This window comes from Oreochromis niloticus, unplaced genomic scaffold, assembly GCF_001858045.2.
Source record: "Oreochromis niloticus isolate F11D_XX unplaced genomic scaffold, O_niloticus_UMD_NMBU tig00000235_pilon, whole genome shotgun sequence".
Lineage (NCBI taxonomy): Eukaryota > Metazoa > Chordata > Actinopteri > Cichliformes > Cichlidae > Oreochromis > Oreochromis niloticus.
The window spans coordinates 646568-673056 of record NW_020327097.1 but is presented as its reverse complement, the minus strand read 5'-3'; the positions used below and the strand labels follow the sequence as shown (position 1 = coordinate 673056).

Sequence of the window (26489 nt, the reverse complement as noted above, 5' to 3'; positions counted from 1 at the left end):
CAAAGAGCGTGGATGTAATTGTCTGGTGTATTGCCTTGACAGTGTGAGCAGTTGTTGGAAGATGTAAAGCCCATCTTGAACATCTGATGACCTGTATAGTGCACTCTATGTAGTAATTTGTATTGTATTAATTGCAGACTGGGATCTTTAATCAATTTAAAGGTTTTTAAGCAAATCTGAGACCAGAAGTTTTGGTCTAAGCTTACTGATAAATCTGCTTCCCACTTTGCAATAGGAAGGAATATTGATTCATCTATTTTAGAAAGTGTTCTGTATATTTTAGATAATAATTTGGGGGCAGGGCAATTTAAGAGTAAGAAAGTGTACCACACTTGGTGGTGGTTGTAATTCAGCTTGACTGAGGTAAAATTTCTTTTTTACTATGGATTTAATTTGTTGATATTCTAAAAATCTTTTCTTGTTGATCCCATATTGTGTAACTAGTCTGTCAAATGGAATAAATTCTGTTACCTCTAATATATGTTCTAAGTATTTAATTCCTTTACAACTCCATTCTGGAAAATTAATCAAATCAAATCAAATCACTTTTATTGTCACATCACATGTGCAGGTACACTGGTACAGTACGTGTGAGTGAAATTCTTGTGTGCGAGCTTCACAAGCAACAGAGGTGTGCAAAGTACAATAACATAAGAACAAGCAAATATAAGAATGGCTAAATCTGAGAATTATATGAATAAATATATGTACAATATAAGAGTGTATGCATATTACTGAATGTGTATACTAAATATGTATGTCTACGTGTGTATATATGTGTGTGTGTGTATGTATACATATTTTACAAATTAAATAGAGTAAAAATAAAATAAATATATAACTACTACTCTCTGGAGAGCTTTGCGGTTGTAAGCGGTGCTGTTGCCATACCAGGTGGTGATGCATCCAGTGAGGATGCTCTCAATGGCACAGCGATAGAAGGTCCTGAGGATGCGGGGGCTCATGCCGAATCTTTTCAGTCTCCTGAGAAAGAAGAGGCGCTGCTGCGCCTTCTTCACTGTTTTGTTTGTGTGTACTGACCACGTAAGATCCTCAGCCAGATGTACACCAAGGAAGCGGAAGCTGCTCACTCTCTCCACAGCAGCGCCGTTGATGGTGATGGGGGTGTGTACTTCTCTGCACCTCTGGAAGTCCACTATCAACTCCTTTGTCTTTGCGACGTTGAGGGTGAGATGGTTGTCTTGACACCAGTGGGTCAGGGCACTGACCTCCTCCCTGTAGGCCGTCTCATCACCGTTGGTGATAAGACCCACCACTGTAGTGTCGTCCGCAAACTTCACAATGATGTTGGAGTTGCTAGTGGCCGTGCAGTCGTAGGTGTAGAGTACAGGAGAGGGCTCAGTACACACTATTGAGAATAGAAATATTTTGCTGCTATTATTTGCTGCTACTTTTATAATCATCATTACCATTTCATGATTGAGGGTAATGTTGCTTTCACAGATGCATTTAGATGTTCGAATATATTGGTATTATATTAGTCTTTATTGCAGGTCCAAGAAGAACCGCTTTAAGCTGTTGAGTTGAATTTATAATCTTAAATGTTTGTATGCAGACTGCATGGTGAAAGAAAAGGCCCCACGTAGAGTAACTTCAAAATGAGACAGGAAGTTATAGGCTTTTGAAGTTGCAGGCTTCTGCAGAAGTGAAACTGAAACCAGAGTTTAACTGCAAGTTAAGAGCAGGGTGTTATTATGCATGTATCGTTGATTAACACACACACTTAGTTAGAGGGATCACTGATAGGGGAAAATTCAAATTGTGTTGCTTGGGGTTGCTTTTAGACTATATTAGGAGGAGCAAACATATTGGCAGATCTGAGAAGGAAAACCTGTGTTATGAAATGATTTTAATCTTTTATACATGATTGCATTTGAGCTTATTGAAGAGCTGTGGCTCCTGGTCAAGTGAAGGTTAGAAACTCTTGGCGGGCGTTATGATCAGCCAATACAAGGTGAGGAGAACAGGAGCTCTGAAAGGAATTGCAACACACCTGCTTACATGACATATGCCTGGAGTTATATCCTTATATCCTTATAAGAGTTAAGTTTGTGTCATTTATCACTTATATCCTTTTAAGTAAGTTTTAAGGTTCATTTATCTTCAGTTTAAGTAAGTTTCCTTCATGGTTTGAGTATCATCATTCGAGTGTGACATTTAGCCCAAAAGTCACTCATAGTTTAGCTGTATGAGCTCAGGCCTTATGTCTGGCTATGACAGAGGTGTGAGGTGAAGCTGGGGTGCAGGAGAGGTCATGACACGTACACAGTACACAGCATGCACGCGCCCCCGCATGTGCACACACACACAGATAGACTCATTTAGGTAAGAGTTTATAACTGCAAAGTTGTGCCTGTGTGAGTGACATTTTGTGCAGAACGTGGGCCTGATGTTCCAGGAAGATAAGCCTGGGCAGGATGGAGACAGGAACCATCTGCCTTCGACGCGAAGATGATGTTCTATGTTAAAAGTCATTGTGGTTTTGGAGTGACGTATGCTTTGTTGTCCTACTCCTATAAAACCTTGTCTAATTGTTGTAAGTTCAGTTCGAGTGCTGACTTTGCCCAGCTTCGGACTCCACGCGTGTGTAATCAATAAATCTTCGCTTTGATCACATCCTCTGGACCAGAGTTGTTATTTTGCTTGTGAGCCCTCCGTACTCCTTATCTCCAATTTTTGAACCTTAACAACACCCCTGTGGAGCACCAGTGTTCAGTGTGATGGGGGATGAGGTGATGCTGCCCAGTCTGACCACTTGGCGTCTGTCAGACAGGAAGTTAAGGATCCAGCTGCAGAGGGAGCTGCTCAGTCCTAGATCCTGCAGTTTCCTGTCCAGCTTCGAGGGAACGATGGTGTTGAATGCTGAACTGTAATCTACAAACAGCATTCTCACATACGTGTCTCTCTTCTCCAGGTGTGACAGGGCAGTATGTAGTGTCTAGAGATGGCACGATACCACTTTTTTATGTCCGATACCGATACCGATATCATAAATTTGGATATCTGCCGATACCGATATGAATCCGATATTGTGTTTTTTAATCAATAAAACTGTTTTTTTTAATATCTTGCTGCATTTTGTATAAGTTCATACTCAAGTTTAAATAAACAACAACACTAAAGCTATTCTGTTATACCTGTGTGTAAAAAATACACTGCACCCAAAATATTTCATAGTTCAGCAACACTGATCAATCTAATAAACCTTACCTAACTTAAAACCTAACTTAAACCTGCTCCATCCTCCCTATTCTGGTATTTTAAAGAGTACTTAGCAGAAATATTAAGCAACCTAACTAATAGGGTTGCAAACTCCCAGCAAAAAAAAAAAAAAAAATAGGGAACCACCCACCCTCCACCTCATGATGCTTAATCGATGTAATCAACTTTAATTTGATGCAGGGTGAAAAAAATGCACAGAAACAAATTATTTTTCAAGAATAATTAAATAGATTCAACATCTTTCTTCAACAGAATTGCAGAACTCACAGATGGTACCTTCCCAAAGGAAAAAGTACTATAGCTTACTAGGGTATATAGACTTAAGAGTTACTATATACAGTAATGGACTTCTATACATTTTACATCAGATTAAAACTTTGGGTGTAAGATTCAGATAATTATTTATTAAAAGCTACATATTTTAAATGAGAATAAGAAAGAAAAGTATGTCTCTGTGCCCCCTTTTCCCTGTTCATTCCCTATCGGCCCCCCTGGCTAAACTTTGCTAGATCCGCCCCTGCACAGTTACCAGCCGTCAGCTACGTAGAAAAGGATCCTGGTGTAGAAAGTAATATTAAATAAATTCTAACAACAGCTTATCAAGCTTAAACGTGCTGCTGTTGTTCAGCCGCTGGTTTCCTCTTTCTGGTGCAAAGTGGGCCATAAACAAAGAAGAGAGACGGACTCGCGACAGAAAAGCCGATCAGCTGATCGTTAAGCAGTTTCACGATTGAAGTAGCAGCAGGAAGGTGAGGGAGAGAGAGAGAGGCAGTCGCTCCATATATCGGTTGTTAAGCTTAACATGGGAACGCTTTACAAACATTCAGAGATGAACTTACACACTTGCTTTACTTCTCTCTGGGATAACTTCCTCGGAGATGAAATGCTGGTTTGGTAGCGAGGCTACAAATACACACAGCCGCTCTATCACGTGACGCACACTGCTGCAACGTGCTACAGTTATGAGCCGAGTTACGCCGTGTCGCAAGTTTTGTGAGATGCTTTTTTTGATATTTAATGGATCGGATTACATTTTTTATTTTTCGCCGATATCCGATCCAGTAATTTAGGTCAGTATCGGACCGATACCGATACGTAATATCGGATCGGTCCATCTCTAGTAGTGTCAGGGCTATGGCATCATCAGTGGACCTGTTGTGGCGGTATGCAAATTGTAGAGGGTCCAGTGAGTTGGGTAGTGCAGAGCAGATGAAGTCCCTGACCAGCTTCTTGAAGCATTTGCTCACGATGGGGGTCAGGGCTACAGGTCGCCAGTCATTCAATGAGGAGATGGTGGAGGATTTGGGTACAGGGACGATGGTGGCCATTTTGAAGCAGGCTGGGACTACAGACAGAGAGAGGGAAAGGGGGATTTTGTAATATGTCAGGGTTATTCCAGATAGGTGTACGTTTGCATGGGATTAATGAGGACTCTGTCATTTTTAGAAACTCCCACCATGCTGTCAGAGAAGAGCTGATGTTGATGCTTTTAAAGCATTCATGTCTTTTGATGTTTGAGCTGATAAATAGTGGGTCTGAAATTTCTAGATTATTACATAGTGCCTGTTCTACATCTAGCCAGGGCTCATCTAAGAAGCTGTGTTTAAACCATCTAGAGATGAATTGGAGCCTGTTGGCTAAAAAATAGTGATTAAAGTTAGGCAGATCTAATCCTCCTTTATCCTTGGTCCTTTGTAATGTTTTTAAGCTGATACGTGGGGGTTTGTCTTTCCAAAGGAATTTAGAAATACATGAGTCTAGAGATCTGAACCAATCTTGTGATGGCTTATTTGGGATCACTGAAAACAAATAGTTTATTTTTGGCAAGACCATCATTTTTATAGCGGCGACCCTTCCCATGAGTGATATGGGTAAAGATTTCCATCTAGCCAGATCGCTTTCTACTGTCTTTAAAAGCGGGATGTGGTTTAATTTAGTTAATTCTGAAAGCTTAGGAGAGACATTAATACCTAAATATTTTATATTTCCAGATTGCAGTGGTGTAGGAGAAGAATTATGGAAGGAGCAATTAATCGGAAGAACTGTAGATTTTGACCAGTTAATTGAATAATCTGAGACTCTTGAGAAAGAATTTATCAATGCAATCACCTCAGAGATATTGGTTTGTGAGTTTTGGAGAAAAAGTAACACATCATCCGCATAAAGGCTGATTTTATGTTCTACATTCTTACATTTTATGCTCTTAATTGTAGCCTGTCTAATTGCTGCTGCTAGTGGCTCAATAAAAATTGCAAACAGTGAAGGGGAGAGTGGGCATCCCTGCCTGGTGCCCCTCAGGAGACAGAAGCTGGAGGATGTCTGGTCATTTGTTCTGACACAAGCTGTTGGGGAATTATATAATATTTTTAACCAGTTTATGAAAGAGGTTCCAAAACCAAATTTGTGTAAAGTTGCAAATAGAAATTTCCAGTTAACTCTGTCAAATGCTTTTTCTGCATCAAGAGACAATATTATGGTTTCAATGTTTTTACTGCATGAGTAGTCTGTTAAATTAAGTAATCTACGTGTATGTGTTGATGAGTGCCTACCTTTTATTAAACCAGTTTGGTCAGGATGAATTAAAAGGGGGGTCATTTTCTCTAATCTCTTTGAGAGAGCTTTGCAGATTATTTTAAGGTCTACATTAATAAGGGATATTGGACGATAGCTTGAGGCAAATACAGGGTCTTTGCCTGGTTTTAGTAAGAGACTGATATTTGCAGAGTTCATATTTGATGGTAGTTTTCTTTGATTTCCTGCAACATTCTGTAAACAACTGGTGCTAGAATCGTCCAGAATTCTTTGTTTATTTGTTTATTATTACTGACCGATACAACATCTTCTTAGCTGCTAAACCTAATGAGCTAACCCTCACCTACTACTCCTCAACAATGAATTATAGTAGTCCAGCCCAGATCCAACAAATGCATGAACTAATTTTTCAGTGTCACTCTGAGTCAGAATATTTCTAATTTTAGAGATGTTGCACAAATGAGCAGCTCTACATATTTGTTTAATGTCCTGGTCAAAAATGACTCCAGGATTCTCACAGTGTTACTGGAGGCAAAGGTAATGCCATCTGCAGCAAGTATCTGGTTGGATACCATATTTCTATGCATTTTAGAGCCAGGTACAATTAGCAGCAGAAAGTTTGAGGTCATCCAGGTCAGTTTGATCAGAGAGAGGGTTTTCAGAAAAGTGTTAAATGTTCAGTTTCTATATAGATTCACATCATGGATGTCCAGCTGAAAAATCTGCAGCAAATGTGTGATGCTGTCATGTCAATATATACATCAACAACTTCTGAAGAGAGGCAGTGCCAACTATGGAAACGCTGATAAACACAAAATTAGATGTTTTAATAGCTACAGAAAGTTTGATCAAATATTAAAAAAAAATAAAGATCTTATTTTTCATGAATTTTAGGTCAGAGTTTGCAATAAGCTGCAGGAACCCTGTGAGAACAGCCAAGTCTCGTCCTCTGATAAACCTCAATCTGTGTCACTGAAAACAGTTAATTTGACTCTGACTGTGAAGATGTTTCCATTCGTAACTTCAGTTTTTGCTCTGAAATACAGGAAATGACATCATGGCTCAAACTCTCTGTCATTAAATTATTTCTTTATTTAAAATTTAAAAATTGTATTTAACTGTTGCAGGATTTCATAAAAACAACCTGAAAAAATAAACCTCTGCAGAAAACGTGGATCAAAATGCATTCAATAAAAACATGATAACAGGAAAGAGATTTCTTCATCCAACTGCTGGAACAAAGTGAACCACTCAACACAAACACTACAGTAGAACAGTTTAGAAAGCTTAAAATGTAACAAGAGGCACATTTTCATTCATAGCTGCCTCATCAGATGTTTACAGGAGATTCCACCTGAACTCCGTGGAGCCTGATCTCAAGGGATGAAGTCTGACCCTGAAACCAGAAGAGGATCTTTCTGTCTCTGCAGATTCACAGAGATCCAGAGATGGGAGTGATTTCAGTCCTGAATGATCACGCTGATGTTTGCACAGAGAAGATAACGAAGTGAAGCTGTTGTCACACTGGTCACAGCTGTAGTTTCCTTCCATGTGTGTACGTTCATGATAGTTACTACTACCTGAATGTGAGAAGCTTTTGTCACAGTGTCTGCACTTGTATGGTTTCTCTCCTGTGTGGACTCGTCTATGCACTTTAAGCTCAAATGCAGATATGAAGGATGACCCACACTGATCACAGAGGTGTGTTTTAACGCCACTGTGAATAAGTTCATGTTTTTTTAAGAGACTTGTTGTGGTGAAGCCTCTCCCACATTCTTTGCAGTAGTTCATTTTGTCTCCAGTGTGTCTATGTTGATGTATTTTCAGAGTCCTTTGATGACTGAAAGTTTTTCCACAAAGGTCACAACGAAACTCTTTCCCACCATCACAGTGATGACAGGGTTGAGAACTGGATCCATCTGTGTCGCTCTGCTTCTAAACAAAGACACAAACACAGTGTAAGTCAGTCCTTCAACATTTTCATCCTGAAATAAAGAGCATCTCTGCAGACATCCAATTACATTTTACTCCTTCAGTAAAAACTCAACTGACTGGGACAGAAAAAACACTACCACCATAACAATGTAGTTGTATTATTAAATGAGTATTTTAACACTAATGTCTAAAAGTACTAAAGCTATAGGGAAGCAATGATACTACTGCTAAAATACTACAATACCATTACATAATGCTACAACTTTGTTAACCATAAGAGAAGATTACTGAATGGTTTTGTACTTATTTTCATTTGTGTTATATTTTATTTCATGTACACCTGACAGAGGAATGGGCCGCTGTAAACAAAAGGCCATTTATGCTGAACTAATAACAATACCATGAAATACCACGAAACTGCCTGAAAATTAAATAACAACAAGGTTTTTTTTTAGCACTTTTAGTTTTTTATGATCGTGTAAACAAAAATCACACCTGAAATGAAAATTGGAATAATCACCCAGAACTGCTTTTCAATGCAGTAGAATTGTTGTCATGCTAACACAATTTGATGAGAAAAATGACAAGATAAAAATATAAATACATACTGTTACGGGTCCACAATTGAGTGAAGAGTAAAAAACCAAGACAGTCCAGAAGGATGGTCAAAACAATGATTTATTTGCACACGCGTGGGAAGATGATTACTGCACACATCAGCAAGGATCTTCACCCAAAATACATTTCAAAATGCTTTTATACTGTCAGGGTATTATGACGCCCCCTCATGCGTTTACAAGCACATAATTTGCTTCCTAAGAACATTATTTGCAACTTGTACAGACAATAATCTATTCTAAGAAATACATGCAAACACAGAAGTTCCTCTTCCTGGCAAATAAGGCGATGGTCTTTGGCCTCTGGGTCGCCATGGGCTGGTCTTCTTCTCCTTGTCACCTGTTGTTAAGCAGAGTCTAGTGCTACAGGTTTGCTAAATACATTCAGGCCTCTACTCAGATCTGTGTCTAGGTTATATGTGATATATATGTGTGTTGTAAGCATGTATGCAATTACCCTACTATGTTCTCATCTCCCTCCAACATGTATCACCTGGACACTCTCACCAGTGAAGCTTAAAACCTTTTGGATGGAACATCAACTCGAAACAAGCACAAATATGCATTGTGTATAAAGATATAACAACATAAGAAATGGTTATAACTGCACCTGTAATAAAGGTTAATATGGTGTCAGTGTGTTAAATGTCTCCCTACTATCTTGAAGCTATATGTGATGTTATTAATGCAATGCTAATGCTATAAGATATATTGTAGCAGTAAAACAGTTTCTTTTAATTCCACAATTCCTCCTTTTGACCTCTTGACCACAAGAGGTCACCATACCGGGTGCTGTATCACTCCTCGGTCTCCTCAACTGCTTCTATCAATGGCATCATGGACACCGGGGTCACTTCCCCAGGGTCCACTGCCCTCGCGATTACCTTTTCCAACAATCTTCTGACACAAGGAATGAGGCAGCACCCACAGGTGACCAAAATCCCTAGAAAGACAGCAATAGAAAGCATTGCAGAAATCACAAACCCCTTCCACTGCCCGAACACGGATGTCATCCAGCCCTCAAGGGGATTCTCAATCCCTGAGTCTTCATGCATGGTCCTGGACAGGGTTCTAAGGCCCTCCAGTGCTCGGGTTACTGAGCCATCTGGGGCAGTGTTGTTGGGGATGAAGGTGCAGCACTGATCGCCGAACATGGCACAGACCCCTCCTCTTTCTGCCAACAACATGTCCAGGGCCATACGATTTTGGACCCCCATCAGTGAGGTCGGGCCCAGTTGCTCCACTAATCCCTCCATGGCGTCCCTGGTTAGGTTTGAGAGTCTCAGCACATTATAATGAACATAGTTTATTCTATCCACATTCTTGTTTGGGGTCACTGGGAAAAGAGCAGAGATTATTGGCAAGTTTTCAAAACCAGCGGCTATTTGATCCACTAATTTATACTCATTTGGGACTCCCCTGGGCACTCCTATTGAGTCAATCCAGGTGGGTGAGTCCATTCTGGGGTCGTATGCATGAGTCCCCTGGGTCCCTCTCTTCCTCAGAATGTGTCTCTTGCGTCTAGCTGCCAATGTGCGTGTATTTCTTTGTGGTATGGCTTTTACTTTGTTTCCTATTAGAATCAGTGGAGCTCCCAATCTCACCATAGCGCATGTCCCGACACTTCCCATTGGAACACGAACCAACAGAGTTTTCTGCCCACAATAATAATATAACCCACTTCTGGCCCAATTTCCAATTAAGGTGCTGGGGTCAGTCCTATTGTTAGTGGTCCTCCCTGTGAGTGTCACGGAGCACCAACTAGGATCGATCTCTCCCAGATTGTATCTCATCCTATTTGTAGAAAAATTAAAGCACGTGTAGTTATCTTTTTTACTTATGAATGGTCCTACCTGTGTCTGCTTGTCTATAGGTGGAAAAAGACTGGACAAGATTGTACAGTTGCCAGTGCTCACCGCCTCCCTTGTCAGTCGCAGCATGCAGTCATAGCCCCACTTGTCCTCTGGATACAGTGGTGCGGGTTCTGTAAACAACCGCGGCCTAGCTGAAGCACAAGCAACACAGTTAGATACCTGTTGTTCTTTAGCATTTTGAGCCACCCAGTCCAGCCACAGGTTACTGTCACTGAAACCAGTGGCGCGTTCAATCAAATCCTGTGGCTTCAGCCTAGTGTAATCCACCATCAGGACTCGTCTCTTTTGCTCTTCACGTGCAACAGTTAACGACTCGTTTCCCCAATTCCCTGTACTATTTGTGACAGGAGTTTTTATGACCGGTTTGGGCTTTGGGTTGACTAGATTCACTCTGATCACCCCTGTCGGGTCTGTCCCTGACACATCTACCCCTATCACCAGGTAGAACACGCCTCCCGGACTACCTGACCTGGGCAGAGAGTTCCAAGGTCCCAGAGAAAGAGTGATAGGGTTCTGGGAAGCAGAGAAGTCCCTCTGAATTGCTATTCCTTTCAATCCTTCAGGGATGTGTGGCTGCCACCCTACTCCTGTCCAAGCTACCACATTGCCCCACCCAGGAATGCACCACTGCCCTGCCGTGTATGACGCCAGAACAGGGCGGATTCCCCGGGTGGAGTGAGGGTTCCCTCCCCGGGTACAAATATCAGGATGACTACAAACCCACACATCATATCCCCTCCAGCTGCTGTTTGCTCCTTTACAATTAATCACTCCACACAAATCAAACGTGTATGAGCTTGTGGACCCTTTAACGTAGTCCAGTTCTATGCCATTAAATGCGCTGAGACACCCATCCCTCTTACCCGAGACCTCACGCTTTGGTCTTTTCAATGGCCACATCTCCGTATCCAGTTTCTCAGTTGGTGGTGGGCTGGACTGGCCGCCGTGCTCGGACAGGTTCCCCAGGGCGGTCTGCAAAAAATACACAAGAAAACACACGGCCAGAACTAACACTATCTGACCTAGCAAGCATGTGGTTGTGAGAAGCATTTTTACCAATTTCTTCTCTTCACGTGTCCCATTACGTGTCTCTGATTCGTGTGGGTGCATTGTATTGTGTGAAATTTGTACTTTTAGCATAAAATAGTGCGCCTTTCTTTCTCCTTAATTTGTTACCACTCCTTTGTGTTGACGTGGCGATCTCCTCCTGGGCTGTTCTTCTTGCTTCGGCCTTCCAGGTGGACTACTGGTCGGCCCGTTGCACAGGTGAGAGGATTTATTCTGCCTCTGATTTTCACCACCCGTGTCTGGTGAAGCTGAGTTCTTCTCCACCAAGCTCTCGTCTGCTGCAGCGCACTGCGTCCAATGGAACCAGGTGTCGCCTTTCCCTTTCAGCCGAACCGCTGTGCTCGTCCTGGCCGTCACCTCGTACGGACCGGTCCAGCGCGGTTCCTTCCACTTCCTCTTGATGACTTTCAGCCACACTGCTTTTGCATCTGGGACCTCCTTTTCTGCTGTGGGTCCTCCAGAGGTGACCTGTGTTGTGAAACTGGACACAAGAGCTTTCAACTCATTAAAATATTCAGCATGGGACCTGTTACTTCTTCTGGGCTGCTCCTCCGGGACCACTGTCCAGGGCGCCGGAAACTGCCTCCCTGTCAGCAGCTCGTAGGGCGTGAAACCTGTTGATTGGTTAACAGAGCATCTTATGGTCATCAAAGCAATTGGCAGGGCCGCAACCCAGTTCAACCCTGTCTGCGCGCAGATCTTAGCTAACTTGTTCTTCAAATTTAGATTCATTCTTTCTACTTTCCCCTGGGACTGTGGATGATACACTGTCCCAAACTTATGCTGAACCCCCAACATTCTCTCCACCTCTGCTAAATCCTGATTTCTAAAATGGGTGCCGTTATCTGATCTAATTCTCTTAGGAAATCCATGCCTTGGAATGTAGTGGTTAATCAGACATTTAATCACACTTTTTGCATCCTCTCTCTTTGTCGCCCATGCCTCTGGCCAGCCGGTCAGAGCATCCACACATACCAACAAATACCTGGTCCCTCCCGGACCTGGATCTACCATGTCGGTGAAATCAATCACAATCTCTTCTCCCGGTCTCTCTGGCATGAGAAACTTACCTGGTTCTGGCTTCACCGCTGGTTTTGGATTGTGTGCCCCACAAATCAGACACGTTCTGGCTTTTTCTTTTATCATGTCTCTCAAGTGAGGGTGCCACCAGTGACACAAGTTTCTCTCCATCTGTGTCACTCCTACATGACCAAGCCCATGCGCTTCCCTTACCTTCTTTTCAGCCAGTTTAGCTGTCAGAACCGGTCGCCCGTGGGGTCCTCTCCATAGATCTCCTTCTTTCCGGGCTCCTCGGGCCTGCCACACCTCCTTTTCCTCTGGGGTGGCCTCTTCCTGGGCTTTTCTGGTTTCTTCCAACACGTCCGTGTTTGACTCTTCTTCAGCGATAACTGCCACCATCTGCCTTCGTCCTTTGTAGCCAGCAGCTTCTTTTGCAGCTTCATCTGCTTTCTGGTTCCCTTTGCCCACCATTGTTTTTTCTTGAGAGTGTGCTTTGCATTTTATGATACTCACCTCGTCTGGGTCATTCAGAGCTTCTTCCAGTTCCTCCATTTCCTTCTTATGGCTTATTGGGGCATTGGTTGCCGTTCTGAAACCTGCTCTCTTCCATTGGGCAAGTTCCACGTGAGCTGCCCCAAAAGCATAAGCTGAATCAGTGTAAATGTTCACCCTCATGTCCTTAGCCAGTCTGAGGGCTCGAGTCAGGGCTATTACTTCAGCTCTCTGTGCTGACTGTTGACCCTCAATTCTTCCAGCTTCTTTTACTTCATACTGGTTTCCTCTTCTGCAAACCACAGCGTAGCCTGCTTTCAGTCCTTCTTCATCCCGGTGACAGCAGCCGTCTGTGAACCAGTCCTCGGCTCCGGGAATGGGCTCCGCTTTCAGGTCTTCTCTGACTTTCTCTTCAGCTTCAGCTTTTTTGGCACAGTCGTGTGGTTCCCCTGACCCCATCAAGTCTGCCATGTTAATTCCCTCATGTGTGAATGTCAAGTTTGGAGCGTCTAGGACTTTGCTCAACCTCTGCTGTGTCAGTGGTGTCATGGTGAAGGCTTGTGAGTTCACGTAGGCTACTACACTGTGTGTGGTGAGCACTTTAAGTGGATGTTCTCTCACTACATGTGCTGTTTTCTGGATGATTTTTGCTACCCCAGCTGCGTGTTGTGTGCATGTGGGATGCCTGGCCTCTGTTGGATTTAGTCTTATGCTGACATACATAAGCACATCTCTGCCTCCTCCTTTTTTCTGAAACAACACCCCATTTACAATCCCATGTGTTTCAGAAACATCGAGGTAAAATGGTTCGTCATAGTTAGGTGTAGCAAGGTCTGTGGCTCTTGACAGATCCTGCTTCAGTGAAATGAATGCTGTCTCTGTGGGTGGCGTCCAGGGCAATTCAGCCTTAAGGTTTCGAACGCCCACCTTTTTTATCAGGTCCCTTAAAGGGGCCGTTTTGCCTGCATAGTTAGGAATGAACTGTCTGCTGTACCCTGTCAAACCCAGGAAGGAAAGGAGCTCTTTCACAGTTCTTGGTTGTGGGTGTGTCAGAATCTGGTCTCTGTGTGTGTTCATCAAACCCACTGACCTGTGTGCGACGACTCGGCCCAGAAATGTTACTTCCGGTCGGACCAACTGCAGTTTTTCTTTACTTACTTTGAACCCACATTCTGCCAACCGGTTCAGAACCACGAGCGAGGCTGCTGTACAGGCTGATGCTGAAGGGGCTGCAATGAGAAGGTCATCAACATACTGAATTAATGTACAACCTTCAGGCAGGTGGCATGGTGACAATGCATCTTTCAGCACCTGATTGAAAATGCCTGGGGACAGTGCGAAACCTTGTGGCAGGCGTGTGTATCTGTATTTCTGGCCTCTGTATGTGAATGAAAAAATGTCCCTAAGTGACTCATGTAGAGGGAGACAAAAGAAAGCATTAGCAAGATCAATACATGTAAACCACTTTTGGTCCCATGAAATGGCGGTTAACGCCGTGTATGGGTTTGGCACAGGCACAGTGTCAGTGCGCAGTATGGCATTAATTGCCCTGAGGTCATGTGCCATCCTGTACTTTCCTGTCCCGTGTTTTTCCACTGGCAAAATAGGTGTGTTCCAAAACGACTGTGAAGGCTCAAGCACACCTACTTCCAGCAGCCCTTCAATGGTTTCTGCAATTCCTTCCTCAGCCTCTGGTTTGTGTCTGTATTGTGGTCTATTAATTGGCGCCTCAGACTTCAGCTGAAACAGGACAGGTGAACAGGTAGCGAGGCCGACGTCAGTGGGCCCCGTAGACCACAGAGTGTCAGGTAGTTGTGAAAGCGCGGCGACTGCATCAGGATGGTCAGTTCTTTCCCTGCCGTGTGTTCTTGAGATTTCCTGATGTTCCAGAACCACTGCATCAGTAGACAGACAGGTGATTCGGTACGTTTTGCATTTTGGCGCATACCATACATTTGGAATCTGAGTACTTTGCCACCAAGCGTTATCCAGCGCCCGCTTGACCATCGGTCCCATTTCTCTAGCCTGATGACCTACGTGGACCGCCAATGTGACATGAGGAGCTGAATCTGATCCCATCTCGTACCAAGGCAGTTGTTCGTCCGTCAATTTCACAGCCGCTGCTACTCCTTCCGGGCCAACATAGATGTTGTGGCTACGCACGTTCCAAATTTGACCTTCAAGGTCAGATTGAAAGCTTTCTCGGTACGTGTCATCGTCGTCCCTATCATAAAAAAGAGTGACGTGGTATGGATCACGCGGCGGGGTGTAGACGGCCAGGCTCATTATCCAGGGTTTCCACAGCTGATATTGTCTGAGAATGCCGTCTTCTACTAGCCTTCCCCAGTATATGTCGGCTGTAGCTTGTTCAGAGTCTTGGAGCAGATATTGGTTCTTTGAAAATGTCCCCAGGCACGGGAACTCTTTTCCTCCTGGAAGACTGACAGTAAGTCCATCTGCAGAACACATGATAGTGGCTCCCAGCTTCACGAGCAGATCCCTGCCCATGAGATTTACAGGCACTTGTGGTGACACCACATATTGGTGCTTCAAAGTTTGTTTTCCCAGCTTTGTCAGGGCTGGATCAGTTAGTGGCAGAGTCATCGGGACCCCGGAAAAACCAACCACTGTCACAGTGTGGCTGGAGAGTGTTGCACTGTTTGGTGTGGTTCTCAGTGTTGAGTAAGTTGCTCCAGTGTCCACCAGGAAGGTCAATGGTGTTCCTTCCACGGTCATTGACAGCATGGGATCTGCCATCCCCACGCTGTCGGGTTTTTCAGGGCCCCGTCAGTATTGCTCCTCCTCCCAGTTCCAGTCAGCCACTGGATACTGAGCGACTGGCGCTGCACTTGGGTTTGGGGCTTGATGCCCTCCTCTGTATGCACCTCTTCCTCTGGGAGCTCCGCGTGCCTGGGTTTGGCAGCCTCGCCCTCGATAGTTCATGGGCGGTTCGGGGCAGTCTCGCGCCCAATGTCCTTCTGCTCCACATCTCAGACAGACATTCCATGGCGTGTTGCTGGGATTCCCCGTACCACGAGCCCTTTGTCCTCCCCGTGCGGATCCACCACGCCCTCTATACTGTCTACCAGCTCCCCAATTCCCCGCGGGTTGCCGCTGCCTTGGTGCATTTACGGGCCAGCGGTCATCAGGGTAGACGTTGGGATCCAAATCTGGCCATTCAGGCACGGGATCAGGCTGGGGCTTCACCACCATTATTTTCTTTGTGGCTTCCTTAACCTCTTTCTTTTTGTCGCTCACTTTAGTCTTTGCCTCTGCCAGCTGTAGTTTTAACAACAACGCCTGCGCTTCCTCCAACTCCTTCCTCTGTTTGTTCACGTCATCCTGTTCCAGCATCAATCTGTGCGTGACATGCCGCTCCCATTGGGTGGAGTCTGCAACAGCAAAGTCTGGATTCTTTTCCAGATCAGTTCTCACTTGCTTGGGCAGCCCTGCAAGGACCGCAGCACGGAACCACGCCCGACTTTCTCCTTCCCTTCCGGGGTGTATTCCCGTTTCTGACATCCACTGCTCCTTTGCTCTTGCTAAAAACTCACTAGGTGTGTGTTGTGGATCCCAAATTATTTTAGGAATGGCTCCAGTGTTTGGGGTCGGGTACTTCTCACGAACTGCGTCCGCTAGGTCACTCTGCACGTCACGATATGGCACGTCGTTGGCGTGATGGGTCGTTCCGGCGATTTCTTCCACGTCAGCCAGGCCACACCCAAGCATACATCTCCCAGCGATCCCGCGGAAGTCTCCAATGGCAATCTCGTCTCCTTCTGTCAACATGTTCAGTTTCCTCAGCCATTTTGCTCCCCCTTCTGTTATGGGTGGTAGTTGTTTGACCAATGCGTCCAGGTCTCTTACCTTGTATGCGCGATAGATTGGTTCGTGTTTGGGGCCCATTATCAGTGGCAAACTCAAACTTGCGGTTGTGGCTTCATCCCTGAACTTCACTCCCTTGCCCCTCTTGGGTTTTTCCAAGCCCCTTGGGACGTCAAACACGGATTGGCGTTGTCCTCTGCCACTGGATGTCCTTCTTGTGCCTGAATCTCTGCTCACTCTCCTGTTACGCAGTTTGATACTGGTGCCTGGGTCAGAGGAAGCGCCTTCTATGATGTCTTCCTGTTCTGGGTCCTCTTCTTCTGATGAACTCCTACGGGCTGTGATTTCTCCCTCAGCGAGCTTTCTCAGGGCTTTCTGCTTCACCGAGGTCAGTGTGTCCAAGACCGCTAGTATGGCGTCTCTGTCCTCATGCATGAACCCATGTACTTCTCCTTCCCAACGGTCTTTCCTCACAGGAAGTGACTTACCTGTCTGGAGCTGTCCTTCTCTTTTTGGGGTTGGCAAATCAACAAATGATGGCCTCCTGACCACGTCGTCTGGTGATCCCATATCCTCATGTGGAGGTGTGAGTGGAGCCTCGCTGTGAGGCTCTCCGTGGCTCCCAGCCTTTCCTGAGTCCTGCATGGTCACGTCATCGTGTGGCGAGGTCGAGACCCCACCTGCAGCTGAGGCTATCAGTGTCCCTGCTTCCTCTGGGGTTGGTTGTCCCCCTGTCATTGTCTCTCCTGGTTGGGTGGTTGTGATTGTGCCTGTGTATTTAACATCTGCGATTCCCCCAAGCACAATGCCAGTTTGTCCATCTGGGCCACGCACTCGTCCCCCCTCAAAGGTCATCATAGGCATCACGTAGGGTGGCGGGGCTTCAACTCCAAGAGCCTGAGGCGGGGCACTGGGCAGTTGTGGGATCCACGGATATATTTTTGGTGTGTGGTGTCTGTTTGCTTCTTCCTCCTTTGAGGTGAGTTTTGTCATCTGATCCTCCATCTTTTTGTTGTCTTCCTGCAACTGACGCAAAGTTTTCATTATACTCACCATATCCTCTGTTCCCTTTATCTTCTCATCCACCTCCTTTCCAGATTCCGTCTTTTCCAATTGCTCCTTCATCCAGGATGGCACTGCATTGCTCATCATCATCCACTTACAGCAATTTCCATGCATTGCCTTCAGGGCCTTCATTTCCTTTTTTGTTTTCCTGTTTACTGAACGGCCTCCACATTCCTCCTGTAAACTCTTCAATTTTGTTTCACACCTTTCCCCTTCAGTTTTAAGCACAAGGTCCAGGGGCACCCTATCATCTGGCCCTTTCTGTTGGGATTGAAAAAGTTTGCATACCTCAGCTTCCATGGCTTGACATTCCTTTTCTGCTTCTTTAGATGTACCCGGGCAGGCCATCCGTATGGCCTTTTTCAACTGTTCCACCTGATCCTTCAGTGGTTTGTAACGCCTCTGCCCGCTGGCCGAGCTGTCCGCCATTTTGTGTCTCCCCCTGCAAGACAGCACTCACCTCTTCAAAATGGCTGCTGTCGACTCCTCCCTCCGAGTTACCCCCGGACGCTTCCCTGTTCAGTCACAGAGGCCGTCTCACTGCTCAAACAGTCACTTCCTCTTTTTCCTGCTTGGTGACACACACACAACGGTGAACTCAGGACTCACAATTCAGTTTTTATTTCAGCAGTCGTCACAGCCAACCCCTGGACAACACCCCAAACTTACTGTGCAAGAGAAAATGGAAATGGCAGCTGAAAACTCCCCCAAAAACCCTCAATATGCTGTGGTGTGTTTGTTCATGCGTTTCATGCTATTTCCAACCCCTTTAAATTTCTGAAAGGCCTCACTGTGCTTTCTCAGAAAGCAGGCCAGCTGCACACCACGCACCAGTGAGAAAAGAGGAACCAGGGCCAAGCTCCCCTGGCACCCAGCAACACTTCTACTAAGCCTATTTAATAAAATATCACAACATAACAGTCTATAGCCACAATTTCGAACTCAAAATCAAGTGTCTCAAATGTACTTATTGTCACAGGAACCAAGTAAACACAAATCCACATTATTTTAACTGCAAGCGAGAAGCCAGGCCTTCCCCTGTAAAAATCGTATCTACAGTAATAAGAAAAGACAGAATCGCAACCCAAGTGTGTGTGATTGCAGTCAACCGTTTCAACGTGCAGCTCAGTTCTTGGTCAGAGACGTCTAAGCACAACAAAGATCACATAGAAAACAAGGCAACATCACATAAAAACACTCATCATGGGCCTTCTCCAAGGCTGTCCTCTGTAGGTGCCCAGTCAGTAGTACCAGCACCCTCGCACAAGTCGGCTATCATGACAAACAGATCCAGGCTCCTGCTCAACCAGTCATCTAACTCTGATTCTGTAAGGTCAACAGCAATGGAAAACTCATGAGGTTCTTCCACCGTTTCACCTCGCACGACACAAGTAACCATAAGCCGATCCTCCCCTAAGGGCACAATTCTTATCCTCCAGGAACCGGAAATGAGCATGATTCTATACAACTGGACAGTGTCAATAGCAAAATTCAAGAAAAGCAGTCCAGTTACCGACCAACAACAGTCCTTACACAATCTCGCAATATTGCCCACAGCAAACTCACAGTGGATATGGTATTGACTATATTCACATAAATATAAAGACCATTTGTAAAGTCTGAATACTAACAGGAATCTTAGCAAAATTATTTCAAGTATTTAACCGACAGTACGACAAATATCACAGTTTCACCCAAACCAACAGGCAAAAAGAACACATGTAAGTGAAAACAAGGTATTACTTATTATGAGTTTTCTCAATGTATAAAAGTATTCAAAAGCCTTCAGTATTCATATATCACATAGCAAACCCAACCAAAAATCACATATTAATTGCAAACATAAACATCATTTATTTCATTGTAAAACACAGAGCCAGAAGTATAATCTCACACAGTCATTCCATGCCTATCAAGGCGTCATGGCCAGACACCTACGCACCAGGTAATTAACGGCTCCACATGTCCCTCAGTTATGTCACACACAAATAAAATGCCAAAACAAAAATTAAGTATTTCACCATAAATGTATAATTCAAAGTGACTTCCCTGGCCTTCTCGGGTTAGCTCAGCGCTCCACGAGAAATAATTAAACATGTCCCTTTACTTCCCTATGGGGTAGGACCGCACCCTGCTGTCTCTGTGTAAAGTCTCAAGTTATCCGTAACTCAACAGATAAATGGTTTAATGTTTAAAGTCAACAGATAATAACAAGGTGTACATGAATATTCAGCATTTCAAACTGTAACTCAAAAGCAGCCACTTCAACCATATGTGCAGTTATAGAAATTAATAAAAAACAGTTAAACATATTGTCCACAGTAAAAGAGGAACTAGATCTCTAATTGCAAGTGCGTATGAGGCCTTCAAGAAAGGCCCCGAGAAAAAAGGGAAGTGACCGCACCCACTGGGGGTATTCTGAAAACACCAGCAAATTTCAAAATTTCAAATACTACAAATGCACAAAATGACCACTTATAAACACACAAAGAGACCACACCATTAAAGCTTTTAAACAACAAGATATTACTGCGATAACAACATACGAGTCACCCTGCAATTCAGTTCTCATAATTAGGCTCATAAGATCTATAAACCAGATGAATTAGACCTTGTACAATATACATGGTATCAATCAAAAAATCAGCCAGTTGTTCTTCTGTTATCAACATACTCGTGCGATATTCATAAGGAACATCCACCGTTTCACAGGAAATAAAAATCTCTATTGCAATCCCTTCAGGTACTGGTCTTAAACTAACTGCCACAAATGCGTCAGTCACATTACCCTCCAAGTCGGACAAAGGGATGTCAGGACCATCCATTGGTTATATGTATTTTAAATGGGACCGTGTTGAACTGATCTTCTCTATTCTCTCAATGTTTTAAATGAAAATGACATCCTGTTTCATTCATGGTTTAAGTACTGGATCAATACACACGAATGTCGCACTTTAAATTGAAAACAGGAAGTCACACTCAAAGTCAATGGTAACCTAAGAAATTCACAACTGGGTCACTTTCACACACACACACAGACATACGACTTTAAAATAACATGTCCTCTGCAACTTCGTCTCTCACACAGACTTTCTAGGTATAAAAACTTTTTACATTATAATACAGTGACGTCTTGTAATTACAATAACAACAATTATCAGGCCAGACATCGCACAACCTCAACAATTTCGACAGATTTAAATTAACCCTCCAAGGGACAAACTCCAAGTTTTTTATTGTCAATTACCCAGTATCAGGTCCAACCTGTCTCTGGTCTAATTTCTAAAAACTCTAACACAATTTAAAAGCGTCCAACGCCCAAGCTCCAAGCTTTACTACCCAAAAAAGTGCAAACACCATTCCAAACGGTAAAGTGGTCCAACCACTAGCTATTTTGGACCGTCCCCAGTTGTCCACGATTGCTAATCGAACTATCCCGTCCAACGGAAAATCTTAAGCGTCCCTAAGAAATGTGGAGCGTCACCTCCGAACAATGCACTTCTTAGCAGTCTAACTGCCGTTCTACAGAAATTTACCTTAATTTAAAACAACCATCACAACTCTACATTAAGTATATGACCGAAGCCGGTCCAACCGTTTCACCAATTAAAATTACCAATTACCTATTTTTCTAAATTCTCTTAAGTCATTTGTCACGTATCCGTTATTATTATCAGAACAATATTATTCTCGACAGATTATATCCGACTTTGCAAATTTTCAAACCATTACGACACAAACATTTACCAGCAATCTAATGAGTAGACATTAATTTCAAAATCCAATTCGGCACACTTTGGAATAATTCAACAGGTGGTGCCTACCTTTTAGATGGGCTGCCCTTTGTCCACTCAGTACGACCGCCGGATCTGTCTGCGTGACCCCTTCGGACGTCCACACCGCCAACAAATCCGTCCTCAACTCAACCCCGGGCCAATGCACCAAATGTTACGGGTCCACAATTGAGTGAAGAGTAAAAAACCAAGACAGTCCAGAAGGATGGTCAAAACAATGATTTATTTGCACACGCGTGGGAAGATGATTACTGCACACATCAGCAAGGATCTTCACCCAAAATACATTTCAAAATGCTTTTATACTGTCAGGGTATTATGACGCCCCCTCATGCGTTTACAAGCACATAATTTGCTTCCTAAGAACATTATTTGCAACTTGTACAGACAATAATCTATTCTAAGAAATACATGCAAACACAGAAGTTCCTCTTCCTGGCAAATAAGGCGATGGTCTTTGGCCTCTGGGTCGCCATGGGCTGGTCTTCTTCTCCTTGTCACCTGTTGTTAAGCAGAGTCTAGTGCTACAGGTTTGCTAAATACATTCAGGCCTCTACTCAGATCTGTGTCTAGGTTATATGTGATATATATGTGTGTTGTAAGCATGTATGCAATTACCCTACTATGTTCTCATCTCCCTCCAACATGTATCACCTGGACACTCTCACCAGTGAAGCTTAAAACCTTTTGGATGGAACATCAACTCGAAACAAGCACAAATATGCATTGTGTATAAAGATATAACAACATAAGAAATGGTTATAACTGCACCTGTAATAAAGGTTAATATGGTGTCAGTGTGTTAAATGTCTCCCTACTATCTTGAAGCTATATGTGATGTTATTAATGCAATGCTAATGCTATAAGATATATTGTAGCAGTAAAACAGTTTCTTTTAATTCCACAATACCTCACAGTAACTGCACTTGTAGAGTCTTTCTGGTGTGGATCTGTTGGTGTGCTTTCAGGCAACGTGGAGATTTAAAAGTCTTCTCACACAGGTCACATTTATAAGGTCTCTCCTCAGAGTGGGTAAATGTGGATTTTTAACTGTGCATCTGTTGTAAACTGTTTGCCACACTGATCACAGCAGTGCACATCATGTCCCATGTGAATGTGTAGGTGTCCTTAGACTGAGTCTAACCCTGAGGTTAGACTGTAAGGACTCTCTGCAGCCGTTATTCTCCTGTCTGTCTGACGTTAAGACTTGGATGGCTCTTAACTTTCTACATCTAAATGAAAGTAAAACTGAAGTCATTGTGTTTGGGCTTCCTAAAGACCCCAACCCTTCCTTTGATTTTATGGGACCCCTAACTTCTGAATGTACTTCCTCCATTAAGAGCCTCGGTGTTATTTTTGACAGTGCTTTTAAATTTGATAAACAAATCAGCTCCGTAGTCAAGGGATCTTTTTATCACCTACGGATTTTAGCTAAAGTCAAGTCCTACCTGTGCAGGAACGATCTAGAAAGGGTGGTCCATGCTTTTATTACTTCACGGCTGGACTACTGTAACTCCCTTTATGCTGGTTTAGATCGTTCCTGTCTGCATCGCCTCCAACTGGTGCAGAACGCTGCTGCTCGCCTGCTGACCGGTTCCAAAAAGAGAGACCACATCACTCCGGTCCTCTGCTCTCTCCACTGGCTCCCAGTTGCTTTTAGGATTGATTTTAAAATTTTACTGCTGGTTTTTAAGGTTCTTAACGGTACTGCACCTCCTTACCTGGCAGAGCTTCTTAGCATTTACTGCCCCAGCAGATCTTTGAGGTCAGCAGACTTGATGCTTTTAGATGTTCCCAGGTACAGATTAAAGACTAGGGGAGAGAGGGCTTTTGCTGTGGCTGCACCCAGACTGTGGAACAGTTTACCCCCCCCACATTAGATTCTCCACAAGCCTAGGGACTTTTAAAACTGCTCTTAAAACTCACCTCTTTTCATTGGCTTTCAGCAAGGTTTAACCTATTGTTTTTAATTTATTGTTTTATCAGTGAGGTATTTTATGTACCTGTGTTTTATAGTATTTTATATTTGTATTTTATTGTACAGCACTTTGGTCAGCCTTGGTTGTTTTTAAATGTGCTTTATAAATAAACTTGACTTGACTTGACTTGACTTGTGTGTATTTCGGCTCTGTTTCAGGCTGAAAGTTTTTCCACAGATGTCACAGCTGTACGCTTTAATTCCAGAGTGGGTAACTAGATGACTCTGTAAGTGGCTACGCTGAGTAAAAGCTCTGCCACACTGATCACAGCTGTACACTTTAACTCCACTGTGGATGAGTTGGTGTGCTTTTAGGCCACTCTTCCTGGAAAAAGACTTTCCACACAAGTCACAGCTAAAGGGTTTCTCTCCAGTGTGGATGACCTGATGACGTTTTAGATAAGACTTAGCAGAAAACCCATCCCACACTCGTCACAGCTGTATTTGTTCTCTCTCTTTCCTCTGTGAGGTTTGTCAGCCTCATGAGAGCGCTGACTTCTTGGTCCATGTTGGTCCTGCAGTGACAGACATACAAACACAGGCAGTGAGTGAAATGAAGTCGTGGAACAAACTGAATCTTCAAACTCCCTCCATCAACACTAGCTTTAAACCTGAAGGTGGAGCGTGGCACCAAACACCTTAAAGTAGTGATGGGTCCAGCAACACCGACCGGCGCATGTATCAAGCTCACAGAGCAAAACCTGCATCAGTGCTTTAAGAAAAAGCCATGTGAGCGATACAGCTGCTGTATCGCTCATTGCCAACGCGCCAAACTGTGTTTAAAAGGTAATGCATCCGTATCTGTCAATGGGCTGAGTCGCCTCAAAAAAAGGAAAATCACTCTCGCAAAGATAAAAAAATAAAAAATAAATATACATCTCTCTCCATAAGAAAATGGAGCCTGAAAGAAAGAGAAGTGTTTCTGCTGTGTGGGATCATTTTGATCTTTTAACTGCAAATAAGGTAACTGTGTGTCTGTCTTTGTTTCGGTGTAATCTATCAGAACAGGAAAAACAGCAATGCGACTTGCAGTGTAAATTATTTATTTCATTTTATGCAGGTTAAATGTCACATCTGTTCTGCGGAGCTTTCTCACACAAACAAAAGCACCTCCTCAGTGTTTAGGCATTACAGAGCCAAACATGAAAATGAGGAGACAAACACACTGAGAATGAACAGTCGGCCTATATTGATACTGAAAAGCTTTATCATCATTTTTTTAAATTAATATGTGTTTTATTTTGAAATCAAGCATCTAGGAAGACTGCTCTGGACCAGGCAGTCCTGAATTTTATTCTAAAGGACTGCCAACCCCTTAGTATTGTGGAGAGTGTCGGAGAGAAACATTCCAAGATCAGAGGATCCTTTAACGTTGTTTACTATTTTTATTTATTTTCTCATCTGATATAGTTATCATAATGAACATGTCAGTGATGAAAGCAAGAAAATAAAGAAAAATAGTAAACGGCTGTCTAATTAAATTGTTCCTGTGAACCTTAAGCCCAAAACAGCCTTAAATCATCCTTTAATATGTTTGGTGTTACAAACTTGAAGACCACAGAAACCGTCATCAGAAATTAATCGAATGAGTTTTTCAGCCTTCATTCATATTGAAATGTTGAAATCTTTCCTGCTAGACCAAAATGCAGCATTTGATACCGCTGACCATAACATTTTATTACAGCTATTATTAAACGGAGAGTCTTCTTCGCACACATTGAGGTTAATTATGAAGCTTCAAGGGCTTCTGTGCTAATACCAGTTCTATTGACATTATACATGCTTTGGAAGGCATAGCATACATTTTCACTGCTATGCAGATGATACCCACTTTTATTGGTTAAACGGTTGGGATGTTTTAGATACATAATGAGCTTTAATTTTCTGCTTCTAAGTTCAGATAAAACTGAGGTTATTGTAATGGGACTTGAAAATCTTAGAAACACTGTCTAACAAGATCCTTACTCTGGACGGCATCGCCTTGAGCCGCCTGTTGTAGTGATTTGGCACATTATAAGTAAAATTGAAGCACACAATCCCGTCGCCCAACATCAACATTTATTTATATACAAAATAAAAATGCTTTTTGTTTACAGAAAAGAATTGTAACTTCACAATTCATCACCGTTTACGTGGGTACACAGGGTAAGTCCCCATCCTTATCCCATAGTGATTCGGGTAATTTGTCAGGGCCTTGGAAGGGTGGCCATGTCAGGATACATGTTTTAAAAATGCGCTAAATGTAGGATACATGTTTGAAAAAGGATACATGCTTTTAAAAATGTGGTAAAATGCAGGTTAAACATTTTAAGAAAGAAAAATCTGGATACATCTTTGGAAAAAAAAAAAGCAGGGTAGCTGTTTGAAAGATACGGTACAATGCGTTTTTGTTTTTTTGGAAAGAATCAGTGTTTCAGAGAAAACATTATCAGCCTCCTTTGTAACACTCTGTGACCAAGCGTAGCTGTCCGATTTTCACCACGTCCAACCCCACCAGATTGTGGTATGCCTTGGCGATGGCGTCAAAGACTTTCCTTACTGATTTCAATTCGTGCAAGAGAGTCTCTGCCACCATGCGGACATTGACGTCGTCCATTTTGATGTTGCGGGCAATCAGCAGACATTGAATGGATGGAATGAAGCGAGGGGTGAGGAGTCTTTTTCTGATGCTGTAATAATTTTCAGCGTAAAAGTCATCCTCCGAGATTTGCAGACACTCTTGCTGTCTCTGGCTGGGGTGATCAAACTTACAGCCGTTGCATTCGTCAGTGAGGTACTTGTTGATTGCTAGGTTGACTAGATGATACACACCTGTTTTCATGGTATCGATAAAATAAAGAAGATGCCCGACCGTCAAGCTCGATGGCTTGCTGCTGCTGCTTCTCCAAGGGGCGATAGTAACCGGGCATGTCAGGTACTAATGAGCCCTCGTCCGAGGAGCTGTCCTCCTCCTCAGTGTGACGCAGGGGTGCAGACTCCATCCTTCTCGCTGTTTTGAGCTAAGAAAGGTTTTGGAGGAATGAGACGGCGGTCTTGTTTTAAAATA

General features: G+C 43.5%; 1 protein-coding gene across 1 annotated transcript in view; it reads right to left on the bottom strand.

The window, feature by feature from the left end:
• The window catches only part of LOC109195581 (uncharacterized), a 375002-nt gene that overhangs the window by 72897 nt on the left and 275616 nt on the right, over nucleotides 1-26489 (bottom strand). The window lies entirely within an intron of this gene.